This window comes from Mixophyes fleayi, chromosome 5 (assembly GCF_038048845.1).
Source record: "Mixophyes fleayi isolate aMixFle1 chromosome 5, aMixFle1.hap1, whole genome shotgun sequence".
NCBI classification, from domain to species: Eukaryota; Metazoa; Chordata; class Amphibia; order Anura; family Limnodynastidae; genus Mixophyes; species Mixophyes fleayi.
In genome coordinates, this window is record NC_134406.1 from 180,904,977 (window position 1) to 180,926,397 (window position 21,421).

The following is a 21,421-nucleotide window of genomic DNA, read 5'->3' on the forward strand; positions in this document are numbered from 1 at the left end:
TTTTTTTTTCAGTGCTGCCCCCTTGCCACAACCAAAACTCCTGCTGGGCCACATTTACAGGCATGCTGGGCCGCATGCGGGCCGCGGGTTGGACAACCATGCGCTACAGGATGAAATTTGCAGTCAACTGATTGGCAGCTGCTTGCCTGCTTTACCTTACCATACAATTCTGAAATTAGAACTTCAGCCCACTGTTTCCATTTGCCGAGTTCTATGCTAACAACACCTAAGACACCTTGGCTCATAAAACAATAGCTAGTTGAATTACTGTGGTCAATGAAGCTCTTGCCAATCATGCCTTTTAAAGTTATAATAATAATAATTATAAGCAACTAGGGCAGTCCAGCATTTTTTTTTATTTTTTAAATATTTTTATCGAGAAATTTTGTAGCAAGTAAATGGGAGGTGGGTGGGGGTACAAAAACGAAGAAGGAGGGGGTGGGGTAGGAGAGGGAATGCGGTTGCGTGACTTTCTTATATAATACATCACATGACTAAAACCCAAAAATTATGCGAGAAATCACATGAGTACACAGTTTAAATGAACCAGAGATCACATGAGTACACAGTTTATATGAACCAGAGATCACATAAGTACATAGGTTAAATGAACCAGAGATCACATGAGTACATAGTTTAAATGAACCAAGAAGTCAAACCAGAGATCACATGAATGCAAACTCATAGAATAAGGAAGTGCTAGAAGCAGAGGATGTACCATTGAATAGAAAAACCTGGTGTTGAGAACGCTAAGTAAAAAACAGATACTGGCGCTGGCATGTGACACTCAGTGGATCAATTGGTACCTAACACAGGCTACCCAGCAAACATTTAAAAGAAAGATAAACACATAAAAATAAACATAAATAACATAATCTCAATATTAAAGAATGGTGAATTAAACTGTAGTATATGTGGACAACTTTATAGTTCCAGAGAGGTAGACGTTAGAGGTGTGTTCTAAGAAATGTATTTATATCATGTGTCCAAATCTTTTGTATTATGCACATGAGCTGAGAAATAAACGGTTCAACTGCTGCTCTTCCTAACATATATAAGTGGTCAGCGTGTTTATTCAAAAGTACATACACTACAACTGCCGAGGTGGATAAAACCACATTCATCACTACATAAAGAAGTCACCAGTAGACCAGCACTGAATCCTGTAAAGTGGGAGACAGAGTAAAAGTGTGTCATACAAGCCCAGAGCGCAGCTAGGACATGCAAGTTAAATCAGTCATTACTCAAGTGTACAGTGAATGTTGTAGCCCCCCTACCCATGTTAAAAGCTTGGTGTCAGCTATTGATGGCACTATAGATGACTGGGCCACATACGTAGAAAGAGTGTAATGTTAGTGTGAAAAGAAAGTGTCAGTCCGACTAAGAATGGGCATAGACATTACAGTTTGTTGCACAGTTTATTAACATTACGCACAAATTGTATCTATATGTATTACAAAATGGCAGACGGCATTGTTTGGGCGTGAATGGTTAAGAGATAATACAATTGACCGACAGTCTATTAAAACATTGAAGGTGTCAACGATAGTAAATCAGTATCCTTATGGGCAGGAGTTCATAATGAACACAGACCAACAACCTCCCTTGAAATTGTGCCTATATTCAATCCTCAGAAGGGAGTTCCTGCAATGACAGCTGCCAGGTTTTTGTGAGCTCACACTTATGAGATCAAATTAAAATGAACAAAACTTTACAGCAACACTGATGTATTATGACAATACCCTCTACAAGTTGATGAGACTGTCCATAAAGACCAAGAAGATGTATATCCCTCTATATTTGTAGAACAGCTTCCAATAACTAATGCTGTCATCAGGCAAGAAACTAGAAATTATCCAGAATTAGCTAAAGTGTTATTATAGTATTATAGTTAACGTTTGGCCAAAAAAGGGCAACTCATTTTATCCAGGATTCTCACAAAGAAGTAAACTGCTGTTTGCATGTGAAGGAACATTAATGTGTAGGTCCAATGTATTAGTACCTACCAAGTGTCGTACAAGTATATTGGAAGAAATGCACAAAGACCATCTTGGCACAGTGAAAATAAAGCCGTTAGCTAGAAGTTAGATATGGTAGCCTTGAATTGATGGTCAGAAAGAATCAATAACTAAAGACTGTGAAAGATGTCAGAGGAATGAAAATGCACCTCTACCAGCTCTATTACACACTTGGGAATAGCCCTCCTCTCCTTGGCAAAGAGTTCATATTGATTTTGCAGGTCTATTCCTGGATCACATATTTAGTGGCCTGAAGTTCACAAGATGACGATTATGTCGTCTAATAAAACGATTGCTGTTTTCAGAACTATATACTCTAGAAATGGGTTAACTGAACAGATCTGTAGTGATAATGGACTTCAGTTAATATCAGAAGAATTACAGAGATTAATGAAAAGTAATTACATAAAACACTTCACCCAGCACAATGACACCCGCCACAAATGGATTAGTTGAATAATTTGTTCAAACATTCAAGAAAACCATCAAGGTCATAAGTCATAAGCAAATTACTCTACAATACAAAATCAACAACTTCGTATCTGTTTATCGAAATGCTAAATAGGCTACTACAAGGCAAACTCCAGTAAAGATGTTCCTCAGCAGAAACATAAGAACTCGCTGGGACTTATTGAAACCAGATGTACGTAAAGCGGTCCATAACAAAAAACAACTAGAAATTTTGATGCTCGTCAAGAAGTGTTAGAACAAGAGAACATATTGCAACCAGGGAATATCATTTCAAGGTCTGGTCTCTTAATGTCTACTGACGATGTTGGAGAAGGTTTATGTTGTCTTCATATAGATCAAATCCTTAATACACCAGGGAAAGAGGTTGCAAGGTCAAAAGTCGAACCATTTCAAACAAGCTGAAGTGTTAGTTGAACAATCTCAAGTTGCTTCCACTGAATGTCTATTCAACAAGATGCAACTCCAGAGACATTAGTAGCTACACCAGCTACCCAACAAGAATGTGGGTTTTCAACTGTACTTAAGAAGATCCCAGAGTCTACGAAGGAAATTCAAATGAGTCCTGTCTTCCAGGGTTTCACAACTGTTATCCTGAAAGGCAAGGGAGATCTCTTCAAAGACTTAATTTATAGTCTTAAAGTATTCATATAGTGAAGATATTTAAGTCTAATTATTTAATTGTATGCTCATAATATTGTATTTTTTGTCTAAGAAGGGACAAGTGTAGTATACACAGACTTCTTTATAGTTCTGCGGAGGACGCTAAGAGTGTGTTCTAAGTCATTTATTTATATCACGTGCTTAACTGTCATCTTTTGTATTATTCACATGAGCTCAGAAGCGGTTCCGTGGCTGCTGTTGCTAATATGTTTAAGTGCTCACAATGTTTATGCAATTGTAAATTGGCCATATCATTAATGTTTCCGTAAATAATTATATTCTAATTCATTTGTATTTTGGAAATATCTGTCAGATAATAAGACCCCTAGAACCTCACGACCAAATTCACGGCTATAACAGCCGCCTTTCTTGTAGAACATTATATGTTCACAAATGCTGTGGTTGCCTCAGGACTTAAAACTTAGAAAGCTTATCAACGTCAGGGGTTTTGAGGCAATATTCCGGCTGCAGTAGAAGTCCAGCAGGCATAGAATAGTTTCAGTGATATGATAGTAACACTGGGTTATTCAGCGAATGGTGCCAAGTTTACTGACAGGTAAAGTCCAAGACTAAGGTCAGTCAGGCTGTGGTCAGATTCTAGTAGCGGTGCAAACAAAATCATAAAGCAGGCAGAGGTCAAGGGCAAGGGCGGGTGGCGATCAAATGCACAAGGTCCAATCAACAATCCAGGTCACAACAGAGAATCACAGTAGTAAGCTCAGAGTTCAACAAACTGGGTCAGGTTAAAATATCACCACAACAGGTGATAGAGAGAGAGGGACTAATAAAGCCAATCAGACCAACCAATAAGATTTAAGCACTCCTATAGTACTAAATTAATCTGCACACATATGATAATAACATAAACCTATGCAGCTGCTATTGCTTAGCCACTGGCTAAATTAGAAAGATAGAGTAGAGGCACTGGTTGCTGTTGCTAGGCTACTGACCGCCGTGGCTGTTGATTGGTTGCAGGATGCTGGTTGCCATTTCTCCTGGAACCGGCTGAGTGACAAGTGCCTTCAACGAATTTAACAATTTGAGCTTTATAAATTAATCAGAAGGCCTTTAAGAAGATGAGAAGATTGAGTCATTAAGGAAAGTCTGCAGAATGCTTGAATACATCATTTCATTGAGCAATCAATGATTCCCCCAATGTACAGCACTACGCCTTTATAAAAAATAACAATACTATTCACTCACTAGAAGCCATAGATAGACCACAAATTACAACTTGATCCAGCATAAAAATAAGCAATTAGCTGAGCGCTCATTGACTAGGGTATTCTATCTATTAATGTAGGATTATGCCAATGCGAACATGGATTAATAAGTAACACAATTTAATGACATAAAAACAAGATACAAAAAATGGCAGAATTCCCTAAAAGGGTTAAAAAGCACAATCAAAAATACAAATAAACAACAACCGTTATAGGTCTAGACTGAAGACTTGTGGAAATACACGAATGGACATTAAAAAGGATAAAAACAATAACATTCCAAAGATAAACAGTATATTGTGTCCGTGAAAAAATAGAGCCTCCAGAAAAGCCTCATGGAATGAATCTAATTAGGAAATACCAATAACCAGTCCAGAATGGGTTAATAAAAACTATGCAGACCGGACCCGTTACTATCCAAGTGCAGGGCAAGGGTCTAGAGTATGTCCTCCTCAGTAAGTGTCCAAAAAGATATACAGTGTAAAAATAAAAAACGATAATCCGTGATGTTGAAATCAGATAGAGTATACTTGCTGTTATAATCTCTTTGAGGTCTAGCCGCGCGGCGGGGAGGATAATAAACCTCCTCGTGTTGTACATTGCAGGGGTGCAGACTAAACGTCTGTTTGGAATGCCGTGGTAGATGTCGGTAATGATGACGTCGAAAAGGGGCGTGTCCCAACGCGTTTCGTCCTGTCCGGACTTTCTCAAGGGTTTGGTGCATGATAGTGATGAGCTGGTTTATAAAGAATATGAATGGAAGTGATTGGTTGACCGGAATGTCAAGCACTTTAATGATGTAATGATTTCAACTGGAGGCTCATATTGTAAATCAAAATACAGAGGTTTGCGGACACAACGCATGGGTCTAGTCTAATAGAAAACACATTTTTAAAAAACAAAAAATATATATATATATATATAACTCGCACATTAAAACATCCAATTTAAGATGGTATATATATGTATATATAAATGGAATAGTGGAAGGATTCCTATGGATAGATCCACGATTAATACAGATGGATATAACATGATGATGATACATACAGTGAGAATAAGTCAGCAATAATGCATACATATAATATTTGGGAGGAAGTACATATAATCACACCTAATTGACATGCAAGCTAAAAATATAGATGACATGATGTGTAATGTATCACAGTTTGTTGTCTCTCATGATTTTACATTGAATAGATAAACAATACTGTAGTCAATCCAAAAAATGGACCACCTAACTTTATTTAAATAAAGGGGATATTGGTAAATCAGAAATAACCAGCTGGATCTATGAATCATAGCCAGCTGTATGAAAAGAATAATGGCAGTTTAAGATAAAGATTATATAATAATAAATAAATAAATAACCAACTGATTGAGGTATTTATGTTAATATTTAAGCAATACAGGTGTGACAGATTGGCATCGGTATGCTAAATTCCTTGGTTGGTCGCACAAGGGCAGAACACACATCCAAGTTAGGGATACAATACCTACAGTACCAGGTATTCGCAGGTAGTCCCCTATCCTGCTACTTACCTGGCCCTCTCTGCTTCGCTTCCAAGGTCGAATGAGATTGGGCATAGCCAGAGAGATATGACTGTAGGTACACCATACTCACCTTCCCAGGTTGTCTGTCCGCGGCGCCAAACCACTACAGCGGAATATGTCAACATGGCCATACTCCAAACATGTCTATTGCGCTATAGAGATAAGTCAAACTCCATGTTTAGGCCCATTGGGGCTAAAGTTTTAAGATGATATATGGCCCTGGTTTCTTCTTTATTAAGTAGTTGTATATGATTGCCTCCCCTCCAATTGTTCTTGACTTTTTTAATCCCTATGAATTCTATTCCATCATAAGAGCAGTGGTGTATATCTTTAAAGTGTTTAGAAACGTGATGGTTTTCAAAACCGATGCTGATATTTCTGAGATGTTCCCTTATTCGTTCCTTCAGCATTCTGATGGTCCTACCCACGTACTGTTTACCACATTTGCATTGTAGTAGGTAAACCACATTTTTAGTGGTGCAAGTGATAAATTCATGAATTTTAAATGTATTCCCATTGACTATAGATCGATATTCAGTAATCGGTCTTGTGCTCCTACATTTAAGCTTGGTGCAATTTGCACATTGTCCACAGTAATAGAATCCCTTTTTCTTATTTTGTAACCAGTTGTTAGTTCCCACAAAGTTAGTCAATGGGATATAGCTGGATGTCAAAGTGCGTTTAAAATCAGGGGCTTTTCTAAACACGATCTGAGGTTTATCATCAAGTGTAGACCCAAGTATGTCATCCTGCTGGAGAATGTACCAATGTTTCTGGATTATGCGTTTCAATCTGTTAGAATCCTGTGAGTAATTAGAAACAAAATACACTCTGTCTTTATGTGTGTTAGATGATCCTGATACTCCTATGTCTAGACTATTCTTCTTATATTTAAGAAGCTGGTCCCTACTGGTGTTCTTGAGTTTGTCAAAGGCCTGATCTACAGAAATAGGATCATATTTCTTCTCTAAAAATTGTTGTTGTATTTCCTGACCTTGGGTAATGTAATCCTCTATTGTTGTACAATTGCGTCTTACGCGAGTAAATTGACTTAGTGGAATACTGCGTAACCAGTTGGGATGGTGGTTACTATCTGATAAAATAAAACTGTTTACATCAACCATCTTACGGTATGTTTTAGTCATGATCTTACTATCTTTAATAAAGATCTCTAGATCTAGGAAATTTATGGATAGTTGGCTATGTTGTGCTGTAAATACCAGTCCATACTCATTATTGTTGATATATGTAAGGAACTGAAGTAGAGTGGACTCTGGGCCTTCCCAAATAATTAAAATGTCATCAATATATTGTTTCCAGAGTACCAGGTTCGCATTCCAGTCATGCTGGGACCAGATGAATTTGTTTTCCCAGTAACTCATGTACAGATTTGCATAACTGGGTGTGAACCTGGTACCCATAGCTGTTCCCTGTTTCTGTAAGTAAAATCGGCCCTCATACCAAAAATAGTTATGGGTTAAGATGAACTCAATGTTTGATAACATGAAATCGACCTGATGTTGCAGAAGATTGGGGTCTGATTCTAAAAAGAATCTAGTACTCTCCAATCCTATTGGGTGTTTAATAATGGTGTATAGGGATGAGACATCACAAGTGATGAGCCAATAATTAATGTTCCAGTTAATGTTCTCAAGAAGTTGTAAGACATGGGTTGAATCCTGTAGGTATGCTGCTTGTTCTTTTACATACGGTTGTAAGTACGTATCTATATAGTGAGATAGATTGGATGTAATTGAACCAATCCCTGATATTATGGGTCTTCCTGGTGGTTTAGTGAGATGCTTATGAATTTTTGGCAAATAGTAGATTACAGGGATAATCGGGTGTTTGTTATGAATATAGTTGAACTCATTGAGATTAATTATGCCTTTGTCAAGGCCGTCTTTCAAGATGTCCTTAAGGATAATAGAAAATTGTGAAGTAGGATCGGAATCTAGTCGTATGTAGGTATTTGTATCTGATAGTAAACGATCCATCTCGGTTAAATAATCAGATCGGTTCAGTAGAACAATGCCTCCCCCCTTGTTGTCTGCCGATAACATATATTGTGCTTAGTTCTAAAATTGCTTACTTCACGTATCTCATCTCAGTGAGATTGTAAACCAAACGCATCTTCACTATCATGTTAGTTAAACAATGATAAGGTAGCAGTCCCAGAAATATGGAGAGATATGTGGGCAGCCAGTTATACTGTTTATCAGTTTATTTTTACTGATCTTAACATGGTCTAACTACTGTAGCTGCTATACACAAATTGATCTTGGTATTTTTCAAATGTAAGACTTGATAGATTAAACTTGTCTAGATATTGTTAGGTTGCTGGGGTTTTTAACTAATGTTAAATCACTGGGTATTTGGTTCCAAAGCCATTGTCTAGTCCATCACAAATAGATTTTATTACATTTTGATGTGGCTCCTGTTTGGATGAATCATAGTCTAACAAAATGGGTTATGTTTCGCATGCTGCCCACCAAAGTGGATTTTACAGATTTCACAGCATGATGGGCTCTACTACTTAGTCACCAGAATGGTGCATTGGATGTTGGTTATCTGATGTGGCTGAATACTGGATAGAATTGCATTGTGTTTTACAGCATTTGAAAATTGCACATTTTTGTTAGTTTTATTAATTATTATCTCTAGATGTATATTTTAAAAATGAAGGGATACTGGTTATGGCATGCGCAATACCAGGCAACCTGTATTTTAACAAGTTTCTTATGTCATGTTGAGTAAACACATTGGGCCTGTTTTATTAATGAAAGTTGACAACTGGCTCCAGATCAGCAACAATTGCAACAGCAAGTGCAAACACAAGCACAAACATTAGTTACTTCAAAGCGACTGACCACAAAAGAAGTTATGATCGAGCAGCACATTACCTTCCACATCTGGTTCCAGGTCAAGCTGTCAGGATGCAAACTCTATGTTGATATGATAGAACTGCCACCGTCCTATGAGAATCTGCTCGTCCCAACAGTTACGTGGTACAAGCTGAGGGTGCCACCTATGAGCAGAACCACCTGCTGATTGTGCCAGAGAAAGTTCCTCCATCAAAGAATCCAACAATAGTTGACCCAGAACTCATTCACACTATACAGGAGTCAAGATTTGATGGGCCCATGACCTTCCGACTCTAGACTATCACTTGACCTGCCTGACTGCTCAGGTGGATTTGGGAAATCATCAACCAGTGACATTTCCTATCGTCACAAGGTCTGGTCAGGTGTCCAAGCCTAATCCGAAATTCCAGTACTATGTAACTTAGTGGTAATTCTTCCATTTCTCCCATTGGCTTGCTGACCCATCCTACCCCACTGCCATTTTAGGCCTAACCCATTATCTGTATTTTGAAGGGAAGGATGTAAATGTATGATCTGCCAGTGCCTAGCAGGAAGAGAGGTAATTGGCTAGGCATCCTGGGAAGTTCCTGTTCTCTGTTCTGCATTCGAGTTATGTATGTCATGCTGAGTAAAGACGTTATGTTTCACTTCTGAGAGTTGACCCTCCAGTCTTTCTACTCCCAAATCTACAAAGAACATGACAAAGCAATGTTATATTTTATGTTTTTGGGACTAAATTAGGTATTCTAAAATTCTGTTTTAAGAGCAATTATTTAGTTTAGTCTCAGTTAAGCCACATTCCCTACTAAACTTAGACACATCCACCATTTCCATCGTGAGCCATAATATGCTCATCTTTGTCAGATATAACCCTGCCATGATATAGTGTTACATCTTACACTGTTCACCTTAGTATGTGCATGTAGATTGGCGAAAGATTAGTGCCACCGCTAAACAGTATTTTCCAGACTCAAATCTTGTTCTTTCCACGGCCTGTATCATATATACAGTTCTGAATGATTTATCCTTTAATGTATCATGGCTAAAGTGGATAAAGCAATTAAATCACTATTTTAAATATCAACCAATGCTAACCACCTCAGACAAATAACAAACACATAAAAGTTTAAGGTAATTAAATCAGAAATCCTACACTGTGAATGTTATCATCTAAACGTGCCTTATTCATCAAGGAGTGTGTCTGCCGATTTTGTGCATATAGGGCCTGAGTCATTAAGGAGAGCAAAGCATAAAAAAAGAGTAACATTTGCACCTGGGCAAAACCATGTTGCATTGGAGGGGGAGGTAAATTTAAAATGTGGGGACAGATTTATAGTTGGGGTAGGGCCTGTCCTAGATCAACTTTAAATTTCAGTGTAGTAATAAAGCTATTAAGTATTTGTGTGCTAGATGAAAAAACAGCCAGTATTTAACTTATGCGCAAAATAATAAACTACTTTGCACCCCTTGTATTGTAACATGGTTTGTCCCAGAGAACATTTACCCATTTTTTGCCTTAATGACTTAGGCTCATAGTATGCAAAATAAATCTACCCATGCCCAGAACTGGGCCATACGCAGTTAATCGCAGCAATGTTCAATTCATCTTCATACGCAAAAGACACTTACTACAGCCCATGATTTCTTGGAGGTAACGGGACAGGGAAGGGGGTGTTTGCCCATAGTCAATGTACAGTAAGGGTATGCCAAATCAAGCTTTGGGCATCTCAATGTTACTTGTTTTTCTGCCATATCTCTTGTTCCAGCTACAGGGCTAGTGCTGATTATTAGTGATGACAGTCTTATAAGCATGCTATAACATGTGTTTGCAATCAGGAGCAACTGTAAAAATATATTTTATGTTTTTAAGACCATCCTAAAAAATGAGTTCATGGAAACAAATAAAATAAAACAAACTTTAAAATAAAACTGTTTTGTCATTAATGTTGATATTAGTAACAGGTGACATGAATTGAATAGGTTTTTTCCTATGCGTTCTTTTGTGAATGTATATTTCACATAGGTATTGGAAGTATCCTGCTGTGTCAAGTTCATCTGCGCACGTTTCCTCAGATCCGTTCGTTGTTCAGGAGTACACAGTGCCGATTTACGTGTGTTTTAAACCAAACGCACGTTGCGCTCAGTATGCGTGTCCTGATGAATCAGGCCCTTAGGTCTGTGATTTTTTTTGAACACAGATCACATTTGTGCATTGCTTAGATTCATGTGGTATCCTAAAATAGACCCAAACATTACATATTTGAATTGAGTAATATTATGTGGGCACAAAAAACAAAGGATCAAAAGTAATTCATTCAAGTGTATTCATTTTTCCTGTTCTCTTCCTAAAAAAACAACCCTAGTAACTTGGAGACGATGCTCAGCTATTGCTGTGATCTCTGCTGTCACAAAGCTTTGCTTTGCCATCTGGTAAACGCGTACTGCGCTCTACAGACATCGCGGAGAGACAGCGCCAGAGCTTGTGCTGTAACAGACTGCCACTGTCCATCTCTACATCCCTTCTTCTCTCCACCCCTTCTGCCATCTCTCCCCTCGTTCTGCAGCCCCCAGAAGACTTGTCTTTATTTGGAGATCCCGGAAACCGCAGCCACCTCTTTCCTTCATGACTGACACACACAGGGATTGAGCCTCTGTTTATTTGCCTGTGTTCTTCCATCTGTGTTTCTGCATCTGTCGTATTATTTTTCCATTGGTAATACTGGGTTACAGCGGATCCATATCATCCAAGCCTCGGAAAGCAGGTAATGTCATCCTATTCTGCTGATGGTGTGTGAGAGTGGATGGGATCTGGCTATTTCTTATGTTAGCAGGTCGAGCCATGTGAAAAAGGATAGCAGTCTAAATAATGGGGAGCCTGTGAGCCAGGAGCGCAGACGTCTTAAATCCTACATCCAGGTAAATAATCCCGATGTTCAAGTTTAATGAAACTGAGGGATCACGTCCAATTACCACCCCCTTTTAGATAACGCTGAGGCACAAGTCATCAAGCATGGCCATTAGCTCCCACCCACTCCCTCCCTTTTTATTCTGCAAAATCGCGGCCTGGTATTTCACAGTGGATTGCATGTTATATGACATTAACAGAAAAGATGATTATGCAGTTACTATGCTGAAAACAGACGATTTACCTGTAACATTTTTCTGTTGAAGGAAATACTTAAATGTGACAGCTTAGGTTCAGGAGGTCATGACACCTGTTTAGAGTCTTGCACTAATCCTTAAAGTTAGGTCAGGATGTTTTGTAGTAGTGTATAGTTATTTATTTATGTAAATTCATATCAGTTGGATGTGTTTACTTTTTTCATATTTGCTTGTGAGTGTTTTATTTATTTCCTGCAGATTTAAGTACAGTTGGAGAGAAGTGTAACAGCAGATATTCCAAGATACTGTGCTGTAATGTGACTGTGATATTATAATGTAGTGACTTTGGTGCAATGTTGGAAACTGTTGTGTTTGTAGCAGAAACAAGAACTCTCTTATTGCAGCTTCCATGATCAAGGTGGTATATATGGTAACAGCCTTACTGGGGATTTGCTCCAAATATGTATTATTAAAAAAAGACACAAGTAATCTTATTAATTATTAATAATTTAGTAATTGTATTACCCCAATTTAGAGGCCAAGGCAATTTCCAGGAGGGCTGGAGATTATAGCTGAAATCACATGCTTCCTAAAGCATGTGTCCAGTCAGGTATTCCACAGCAAAATCACTCAAGTATATCATGCATAGGGTTCAGTTGGCTGGCAGTGTAGTGGTAAGCCTTGGGTTTTATTGACCAATTTTGGATGGACTGGTTATTTAGCTACCTCTGTGTCTGTAAGTATATTCTGTATCATATAGCACAACACATTTGTGTGTCACAACAGCATGATGAATGTATCACAATCATTTATAGGTGACAGCTGAAAAAACACAGAGGGCTAGATTTACGAAGCTGCGGGTTTGAAAAAGTGGGGTTGTTGCCTATAGCAACCAATCAGATTCTAGCTATCATTTTGTAGAAGGTACTAAATAAATGAAAGCTAGAATCTGATTGGTTGCTATAGGCAACATCCCCACTTTTTCAAACCCGCAGCTTAGTATAAATCTAGCACCGAAAGTTAAAGACATTTGGTTGAGATTATTTGTGAAATAAATTTTAACTGTAAATACAACAAATTGGCTTTGATTCACTTTTTTTTAAACATTGTCATATTTATTCTAGTTAAATGTATTACAATAAATAAATATTACAATATATTTTAACATTGGTGTGACACAAAAATGAATTGTGTGGCATCCAAGTCAGCTACTATATTACAAAAATATTGGGAACCACTGGATTAAGGCCAACACAACTGTTTGTGCAAATATAAAATATTGTAGGGTTCATTTATTGAGTAATGGGCATGACAGAGAAGGGATCTTCTCTGATGAGCAACATTTCCTGTGTCAAACCCTTCTTTTCATTTAGCTCATCTTACATCAAAATGTACCTGTAAATTAAAAGTGGGAGAAAAAAGTGATAATGTATAATAAAGAGATTTCTGGTCTATATAGGTATTACAGTTAGGGGTCTATTTTTGGACTCCCTCAATATTTCCCTGTTAATTATCATCGTTTATCAACACATTTTCCTGCGATAAGTGAAGAAGTTTCTGACCTATTTATGAAAAAATCATGTCAGTACAGTGCATGCGTTAAGAGGCTGTTCTGCCGATGACTGTCTGTTACTCAAAATTCTGGGTTCTGACCCAGAGTCTTTACTGCACATGCAGTACCATAGACCACTACATGTACAGAGTCAGTTTAGTTAGCGGAGGGAGAGGAGAAGCATCCAGCCTACAAGGGAAGGATCAGAAGATCCATCTCTGACAATGGTCTACCCATAGGCTAAAACTGCTATCACCATCTTCAGATAGCATTAGCTGTTGGGGACAAGTTCCGAAAATGTAGTCTCTTCAGAGCTTGGTAAAAAAGTTCAGACCACAGTCTCCATTGAAGATATTCAGGACGGCGGTATTCAGCAGTAGTTTGCCTAATGCAGAAGATCTCTGATATCTTCTGCCTTAGGCAAATGTTAAATTGCTCCGATACTAATATTTGCCTAAACCAAGTGGAAACAGCGATCGTGCATTGGTTTTAGACTTGAAAATAGGCTCCTTAGTTTTGTGTAGGCTCTATTTAATAGACCACTGTTTCTCAAACCTATTTTTAAAGCTCTCCAACAAAGAATACATCCTTTGTGGATCTACTTACGTGAACATAGGTGGAACAATTATTGCCCAACTTCCTTAGGCTGTGTTCCAAATTTGATTCACAGTGTTCATGGTACGGACACTGAATCAAAACTCAATAGCTAACTGAGCACAGCTTTGGTGAAAAGACTAATTGCCTTCTATGAAGAATACCGACCGCAAGGAAATGGTCATAAGAGCATTTTCTTGCAGTCAACAGAGGTTCCATAAGTACTTAACCAAAGAGGATAATTTGTCCTATTAATCTTCCCTTATGAGCTGGCTTAAGCTAGAAGCTTAACACAGCTCACACTTGCCACACCATGGATGCTGAGAAGCAGCCTTGGAGATATACCTTTTTCCTGAATGATTCTCAACTGTGCAGGATTTTGCAGTGTAAAAAGGTGTGTCGTAATCAACGGCTCAGTCAACATACTTCACCTTTGCAAAGTTAGGCCACAGATACACTAAAGATTTTTAGTCAGGTAAAATTGTTTTTCTTTGATTATCAGAACAAATCAACTCATTATTCAGTAGTTGCTCACTGCACACTGCCTTACATAACCTCATGAAAATCCACCCCACACCTTAAGTCATTCATTTGGATCAATAAAAAATATGGCCATTGTAGCAGCAGTGTGTGCTACATTTTACTTTGGTGCAAGTATGTATAGATGCATGGCCATTTGTCATAAGTAAAATGTGTTTTTAATGTAATCAGTTACTGAAAGTACTAGGGAACAACTAGTAGCAGTTTGAACACAGGGTGAAATGTTAAAAGCGAATTAAAGAGCGGTAAATATTATGGCACTTGTTAATTATACAGGCACCACTGCAATTCACAAGCGCTGCCTCAGTTCTTCCATTTGAACTGTTGTTTTTAAATCTCTGCTACCTGGCTCAAGTCAGCGAATACATTTTCATGTCAGCTGAAGACTTAAAAAGCAGCTGCCAACATCTTGGCCTTTTTCCGGCACTTGGCTGCGGCCAGAGCGTTCTCAGGGGACTTTGGCATGAAGCAACGCTAGTGATTTACAATGGGCAAAGCAACTGTTTTCAAATGTCCCGCTGCCAGGCTGATAATTTACTCACTAAGTTGAGCGCAGCAGTAGATTTAAAAACAGTGGTTACGTGGCAGAAGCAGCAGCGGTGAGTTACGGCAGCATCCATATATTAACAAGTACATTATTACTATTTACTTGGACTCCATTTATGATCCAAAATCTTTCCAGTGACCCACAACACATTTAGTGTCATAATCCGCAATAAATTAAAATAAAATGGTATTTTGATGAAAAATGGAGTTGACATCCCTGGCAATACTAGCACCTCTCCATATTACAGTGTAACTACTAAAACCTGTAACTTTCACAATGAACTTGTATTTGCTTCCGTTGACAATCCGCTGTGAAAACTAAAAAAAAAATGGAAGAGTGGTGGTTTGTTTTTTTCACTCAGTGAACCACAAGTTTAGGGCCCGCTGGGATCTGTAGTGCATAGACAAAAATTTAAATAAAACACACACTCCATTTTTTGCACTATATGATTTTATTATTTTTTAACGAGACTGTAACCTCAAGCATATTCTTTGCTTAAATTGTATCTCAACACAAGATTTATTTTTTACTAATTATTTTGTGGGGGTAACTATTTATAAAAAAAAAAAAGTGCATTCTTATCACCCCCCTTCCTGCCTTCTGCAGCATCCCAGCACCTGTCATGGCTGATAGATGCCTTGGTTACTATGTAGCTACTTACATATTAACCTAATAGAACCTAATAGAAATGAAACTCATCTGTGATATCTCAAGGTATTGGCAGCTGTACCAGTTTGAAGCCACCATAAATAGAATCCTGGGACATATCACAGGAGTGAGAAAGGTAGATATTTACTTCCTCCTCACCTCACTAATTTATAAAAACTACATCTTGAGTGGAGATACTCTATAAGTTTGCCTTGCCACAGCAAATTGTGTGTTCCAAAAACTGCTGCATTGGCCAATAGTAATCCTATTTAAATTCCTTTAAGCATTTATGGGAAATAGTTAACAAGGGAATGCCCCTCTTTCTTCCTGTCATCTCACTTATTGATTATACAGTATGTAGTCAAATTGTGGACCACAAAATTATAATTTTTTTGACCCCACGCAGAAAAACATCACCACTAACTTAATGTTTACGTCAAAAACAAGGCTACGCTGTGACAATTTAAACAATTATGGAAGGCATTTCAAACTTTTTAAATGGTTGAAGTGCGTTCATCATGAACATCATCACCATTTATTTATATAGCGCCACTGATTCCGCAGCGCTGTACAGAGAACTCATTCACATCAGTCCCTGCCCCACTGGAGCTTACAGTCTAAATTCCCCAACATACACACACAGACAGACAGAGAGAGGGAGAGAGAGACTAGGATCAATTTTAATGGCAGCCAATTAACCTACCAGTATGTTTTTGGAGTGTGAGAGGAAACCAGAACACCCGGAGGAAACCCACACAAACACGGGGAGAATATACAAACTCCACACAGATAAGGCCATAGTCGGGAATTGAACTTATGACCCCAGCGCTGTGAGGCAGAAGTGCTAACCACTTTGCTAAGTTGTGCTTAGTTGTACGGGGCAGGGGACTATTTTACATAGACCCCTAGGATTAAGCATGCAAAGACCTAAACATAACCTGCACAAAGCATCCTTCAAAATGACCTTCTAGCTGTCATTCAGACCCAGTATTTGGGAGCACTAAGATAACACTTGCCCTAGGAAGTTTTAGGCCAGCTCATGAGGCTTGTGTGTAACTCACTCTTGCCAACCGACCCTGCCTTTATGACTTCTCCCTAATCACTCATTTGACCCTACTGTCTCTGATTTCCCCCTCCCTCTAACCTGTAAGCTCTTCCGAGCAAAGACCTTTTTACCCTTTGTCTCATGTCCCACCTACTTGACCTACCTTGAATGTGCCATCTATGTTCTTATGTTTATTTTCTACTTGACTGTGAACATTATGCATTTCCATTTAACTTGTACTTGTATTTTATTTGTACTTGTATGTTTTGTATTTAAATTTTCACTTTCATTATTTGTGTTTATTTATTCATAGCCTTATGATTTTATGTTGACTATCTGTCACTGCGGGATTTGTGGCACCTTACAAGATAACGTTGATGATGATTGTGCAGTATCAAATGGTATCAAATTGTGAACACTAGTTCTTCCTCCTAACATACCTCTGAGATCATCCCAGATTTAAGAAAGTAATATGGACCAGTTTTTGAGCAAGCATTTAGAGAGCTTCATTAGAGAGATACAGACATTTGCATGTGATAATTAAAAAAATTAAATTGTTGCACAGTATGTTGACAGTGGGATACATTTTAGTTTTCTTGAGGTATGTATGGTGGTTCTGCAGTGTATTCTGACTTGTGTTATGGGATAGACAAGTTTATTGAGCTATAGTACATATTTTACATACTAGCAGTAGAATGGTGCAAATGAAAATGATGATTTTGTTTTGAAAGACAGAGAGGGGGTGTTAAGAGTGGAAGGAGGAGCAACAAGTTCCATCCAAATCGGTGGGGAGTGGGAGAAAGAGAACATACGCTTGCAAGATGATGAATTGGGAGTTCACGGCTTTGTCGGAATTTGAGGACACGGCACTACATATTTGTCCAATTAGTTCATTAAGGTACTTATGGGCCCCTGGAGTCAGCATCAGTAAAAGAAAGAATTATGGCGAGAGAGGGATGCCTGTCAGTAGGAGCCAGTATTAGACCTTTGACCTTTTCCCAGAATTTCTCTAAGGTAGGACAGCTCCATCAGGTGTGAGCCAAAGTACCAATCAGGGAACACTAGTGTCACACACCAAACTCTCAGGTTCTGTCACTTACCTCTTCGCTGCCTTTCCAAGTTGTCCCTGCAGTCCTCAGGCTCTACTGGTTTCAAACCTTTCTGTAAAATGCTGTCAATTCTCTCTCCACTCCAGAGATCCCTCCAGAATCAGATTATGGGTGTGACCATCTTGGATTCGGTCACATGATTCATCTCAGCCAATCAGGTGATAACAGCCTCCATTTCAGATTCCCTCCAAAACCAGTTCATGGGAGCTGCCATCTTGGATATAGTCATCTGATCCATCTCATCAACTCAGTGTGCTGCTTCTGCCCAGCTGATTGCAGTCTCCAATCAGGAATCAACAAGAACTATAAAGGACTTCCTGGAGCCCTTACCTGTTGCCAGTGCAACATTGTATTTCAGACGCCAACCTGATTCTCAGCAGTTTGCAGTCTTGCTATCTATCTTGCTACAGTCTTGCTATTAATCCAGCTCTGACAGTGCAGTCTACATTATGGCTCTAGTCCGATTTCAGCACTCTGGTTCCAGTCTGGTTACAGCATTCCGGTTCCAGTCCGATTCCAGCATTCCGGTTACAGCAGTCATCTTCCAACATTCCGGTTACAGCATATGGTTCCAGTCCAGTTACAGCAATCCTGTTTCAGCATTCCGGTTCCAGTCCATTCCAGCAATCCAGTTCCTGTTTGCTCTCCTCTGCTAGTGTAATCACTATCGGCACCAGTCCTTTCACTACATGCAGAGGAACTTTATCAGGCCACCCAGCTTTGTTCACGTAGTCACCAGTCCAGCTCCAGAGACACAACCCAATCCCAGTACAGACAGATCCTCCGGCGTGACAGTTTGCACTAGCCTAATGAATCCCGCTGGTGATCTGCCTTAAAGAGCGGGCTCAATGCAATGCCTGGTGAATTGGCTCGTTAGCCAGGAAACCACACAGTGACAAATCATGCAGTTCCTTCAGGAATTGTCCTCCTGCCTGGATAGCATTCAAACTACTCTCAGTTCAGGTGACTCTTCTGTTTCTGTAAAAGCTCCACCTGTTCAAGTTCCTGCCAAGGCTTCTCGTCTTCATCTGCCAACTTCTGCCAAGTTTTATGGTCATCCAAAACTGTGCAGGAGGTTCTTGAATCAATGTGAGATCCATTTTGAGTTACTGCCTAGCAATTTCCCCATGGAGAAAGCAAAAGTTGCATATATTATCTCAATCCTATCGGGACACGCATTAGCCTAGGCATATCCATTGTGGGAAAGAGCAGATCCCCTGCTTTCCTCTTGTTCTGGATTCACACAGTAGCCTTCCATCGGATCTTTGACGAGCCTGGCAGAACCACATCAGCATCCTTAGAAATTCTACGTCTTTGACAAGGCTCTCGTCCTGTGGGCCAATACCTGGTTCAGTTCCAGATATTAGCTTCTGATTTGCAGTGGAATGATGAGGCCCTGATTGCAGCCTTCTAAAGCGGCTTGTCCGATAAAATTAAGGATGAGCTATCTACTCATGATCTGCCTTCTACACTTCATGAACTAATCTCCCTGTGTACTAAAGTTGATTTACGCTTTTGGGAACGTGCTCTGGAGAAAGGAAGGGGTGAAAGGGTTCAGCCGCATGACCAACTTCGGTCCCGGCAGTCCTCACCGCCAAGCGATGAGCCCATGCAGGTGAACTGCTCTCGTTTAACTAAAGAAGACCGTCAGAGATGCCGACTGGCAAACTTATGCCTTTACTGTGCAGCTCCAGGACACTTACTTGATTCTTGCCACAAGCGTCCTGGAAACTCCTGCTCCTAACCGGTGATGGAGAAGCTAGGTTAGGAGTAGTCAATTCTTCTCCACAAAAATCTGATTGTGTACTGACAATCACTCTTGAACATGTTCAGCGAACCAAGAACCTCTCAGCTCTTCTTTATTCTGAAGCCGCTGGAAACTTCATTACTGCCACAGCGGTTCAAGAATTGCGGTTACCCACAGAGCTATTATCTCGACTGTTCTACATCACAGCAGTGGATGGAAGTCGCATCTCAAATAGTATTATCACCCATCAGACTCATCCTCTCAAGATTAGATTGGTGGTTCTGCACTCAAAAGTGCTTAAACTTCTTATCATTCCCAAAGCTTCACATTCCTTAGTTCTAAGTTTACCTTGGCTCCGGTTACATAACCCCCAGATTGATTGGACTACATCTCAGATTACATCCTGGGGTGTGTCTTGTTAGGACTCTTACCTCCAGCATGTCATGCCACTTTGAACCACAGTCTCCTCTGGTCAAGAGCTTCCAGCCTTACCTTACAGGGACTTTTCCGATGTCTTCAGTAAAGCTGGTGCTGACTCCTTACCACCACATAGAGAGTGTGATTGTCCTATCAATTGGATGCCAGGGAAGACACCCCCTAGGCGTACATACCCGCTCTCTCTCCCTGAGACTAAATCAATGTCTAAATACATCCAGGAAAACCTTGAGAAGGGGTTTATCCATCCATCTTTCTCACCTGCCAGAGTAGGTTTCTTTTTTGTGAAGAAAAAAGATGACGGTTTCCGCCCCTGCATTGTCTATAGAGGTTTGAACGATATTACCATGAAAAATCATTTTCCTTTGCCCCTAACCACGGAATTATTTGATCGTGTCAGAGAAGCCCCATCTTCACCAAATTAGATTTAAGAGGGGCTTACAATTTAATTTGAATTTGTGCAGGGGACAAAAGGAAGACCGCTTTTAACACTCGTGATGGGCACTACAAGTACATAGTCATGACATTCCTATTGAGTAATGACCCAGCGGTATTCCAACATTATGTCAATGACATTTTCCGTGACCTCCTCTACAAAACAGTTGTTCCCTACTTGGACGACATCCTTATCTTCTCCAATAGTCTGGAATCACATCGTGCCCATGTCAAGGAGGTTCTTTCACGACTTTGTACCAACCGGCTCTCTTGTAAATTGGAGAATTGCACCTTTGAAGTCCCATCCATCTCCTTCTTAGGTTATATTTTTTCTGATACTGACTTATAGATGAACCCAGAGAAGCTCAAGGCAGTTCTCAACTGGCCTCTTCCAACCACTCTCAAGGCGGTCCAGCGCTTTTTGGATTTCGCGAACTATTACAGAAAATTTATAAAAAATTTCTCCTCTCATGTGGCTCCTATCAGAGCCCTTACCAAAAAGGGGTGCGATCCCTCCAATTGGTCTGAGGAAGCTAAAGCTGCATTCCATTGCATTAAACAACTCTTCATCTCCGCTCCAGTTCTTCGCCAGCTTGATTTATCCCAACCTTTTATCCTGGAAGTAAATGCATCTCAATGTATTGAAGATGAATATTTTTATCCTTGTGACTATTTTTCTTGCAAATTTCTGCCTGCAGAGAAAAACTATTCTATAGGAGATCAAGAATTATTAGCCATTAAGTTGGCTTTGGAAGAATGGAGACATTTGTTGGAAGTTGCCAAATATCCCATCTCTGTCGTTACAGATCATAAAAACCTGTACCTAAAGTCAGCCCAGTGTCTCAATCCAAGACAAGCTAGATGGGCCTTGTTCTTT

At 39.4% G+C, this 21,421-nt stretch overlaps 1 protein-coding gene and 1 pseudogene across 1 annotated transcript in view; one reads left to right on the forward strand and one right to left on the reverse strand.

Annotated features, from left to right (window-relative positions):
- Nucleotides 1-5,865: 5,865 nt before the first annotated feature.
- Nucleotides 5,866-5,983, reverse strand: LOC142159596 (5S ribosomal RNA; annotated as a pseudogene).
- A 5,226-nt stretch (nt 5,984-11,209) lies between these two features.
- CAP2 (cyclase associated actin cytoskeleton regulatory protein 2) overlaps nt 11,210-21,421 on the forward strand; it is a 108,696-nt gene continuing 98,484 nt past the window's right edge. The window contains exon 1 of the mRNA XM_075213109.1: nt 11,210-11,552. The gene's annotated coding sequence lies outside the window, so the exon portion shown is untranslated. The remainder of the gene's footprint in view (nt 11,553-21,421) is intronic.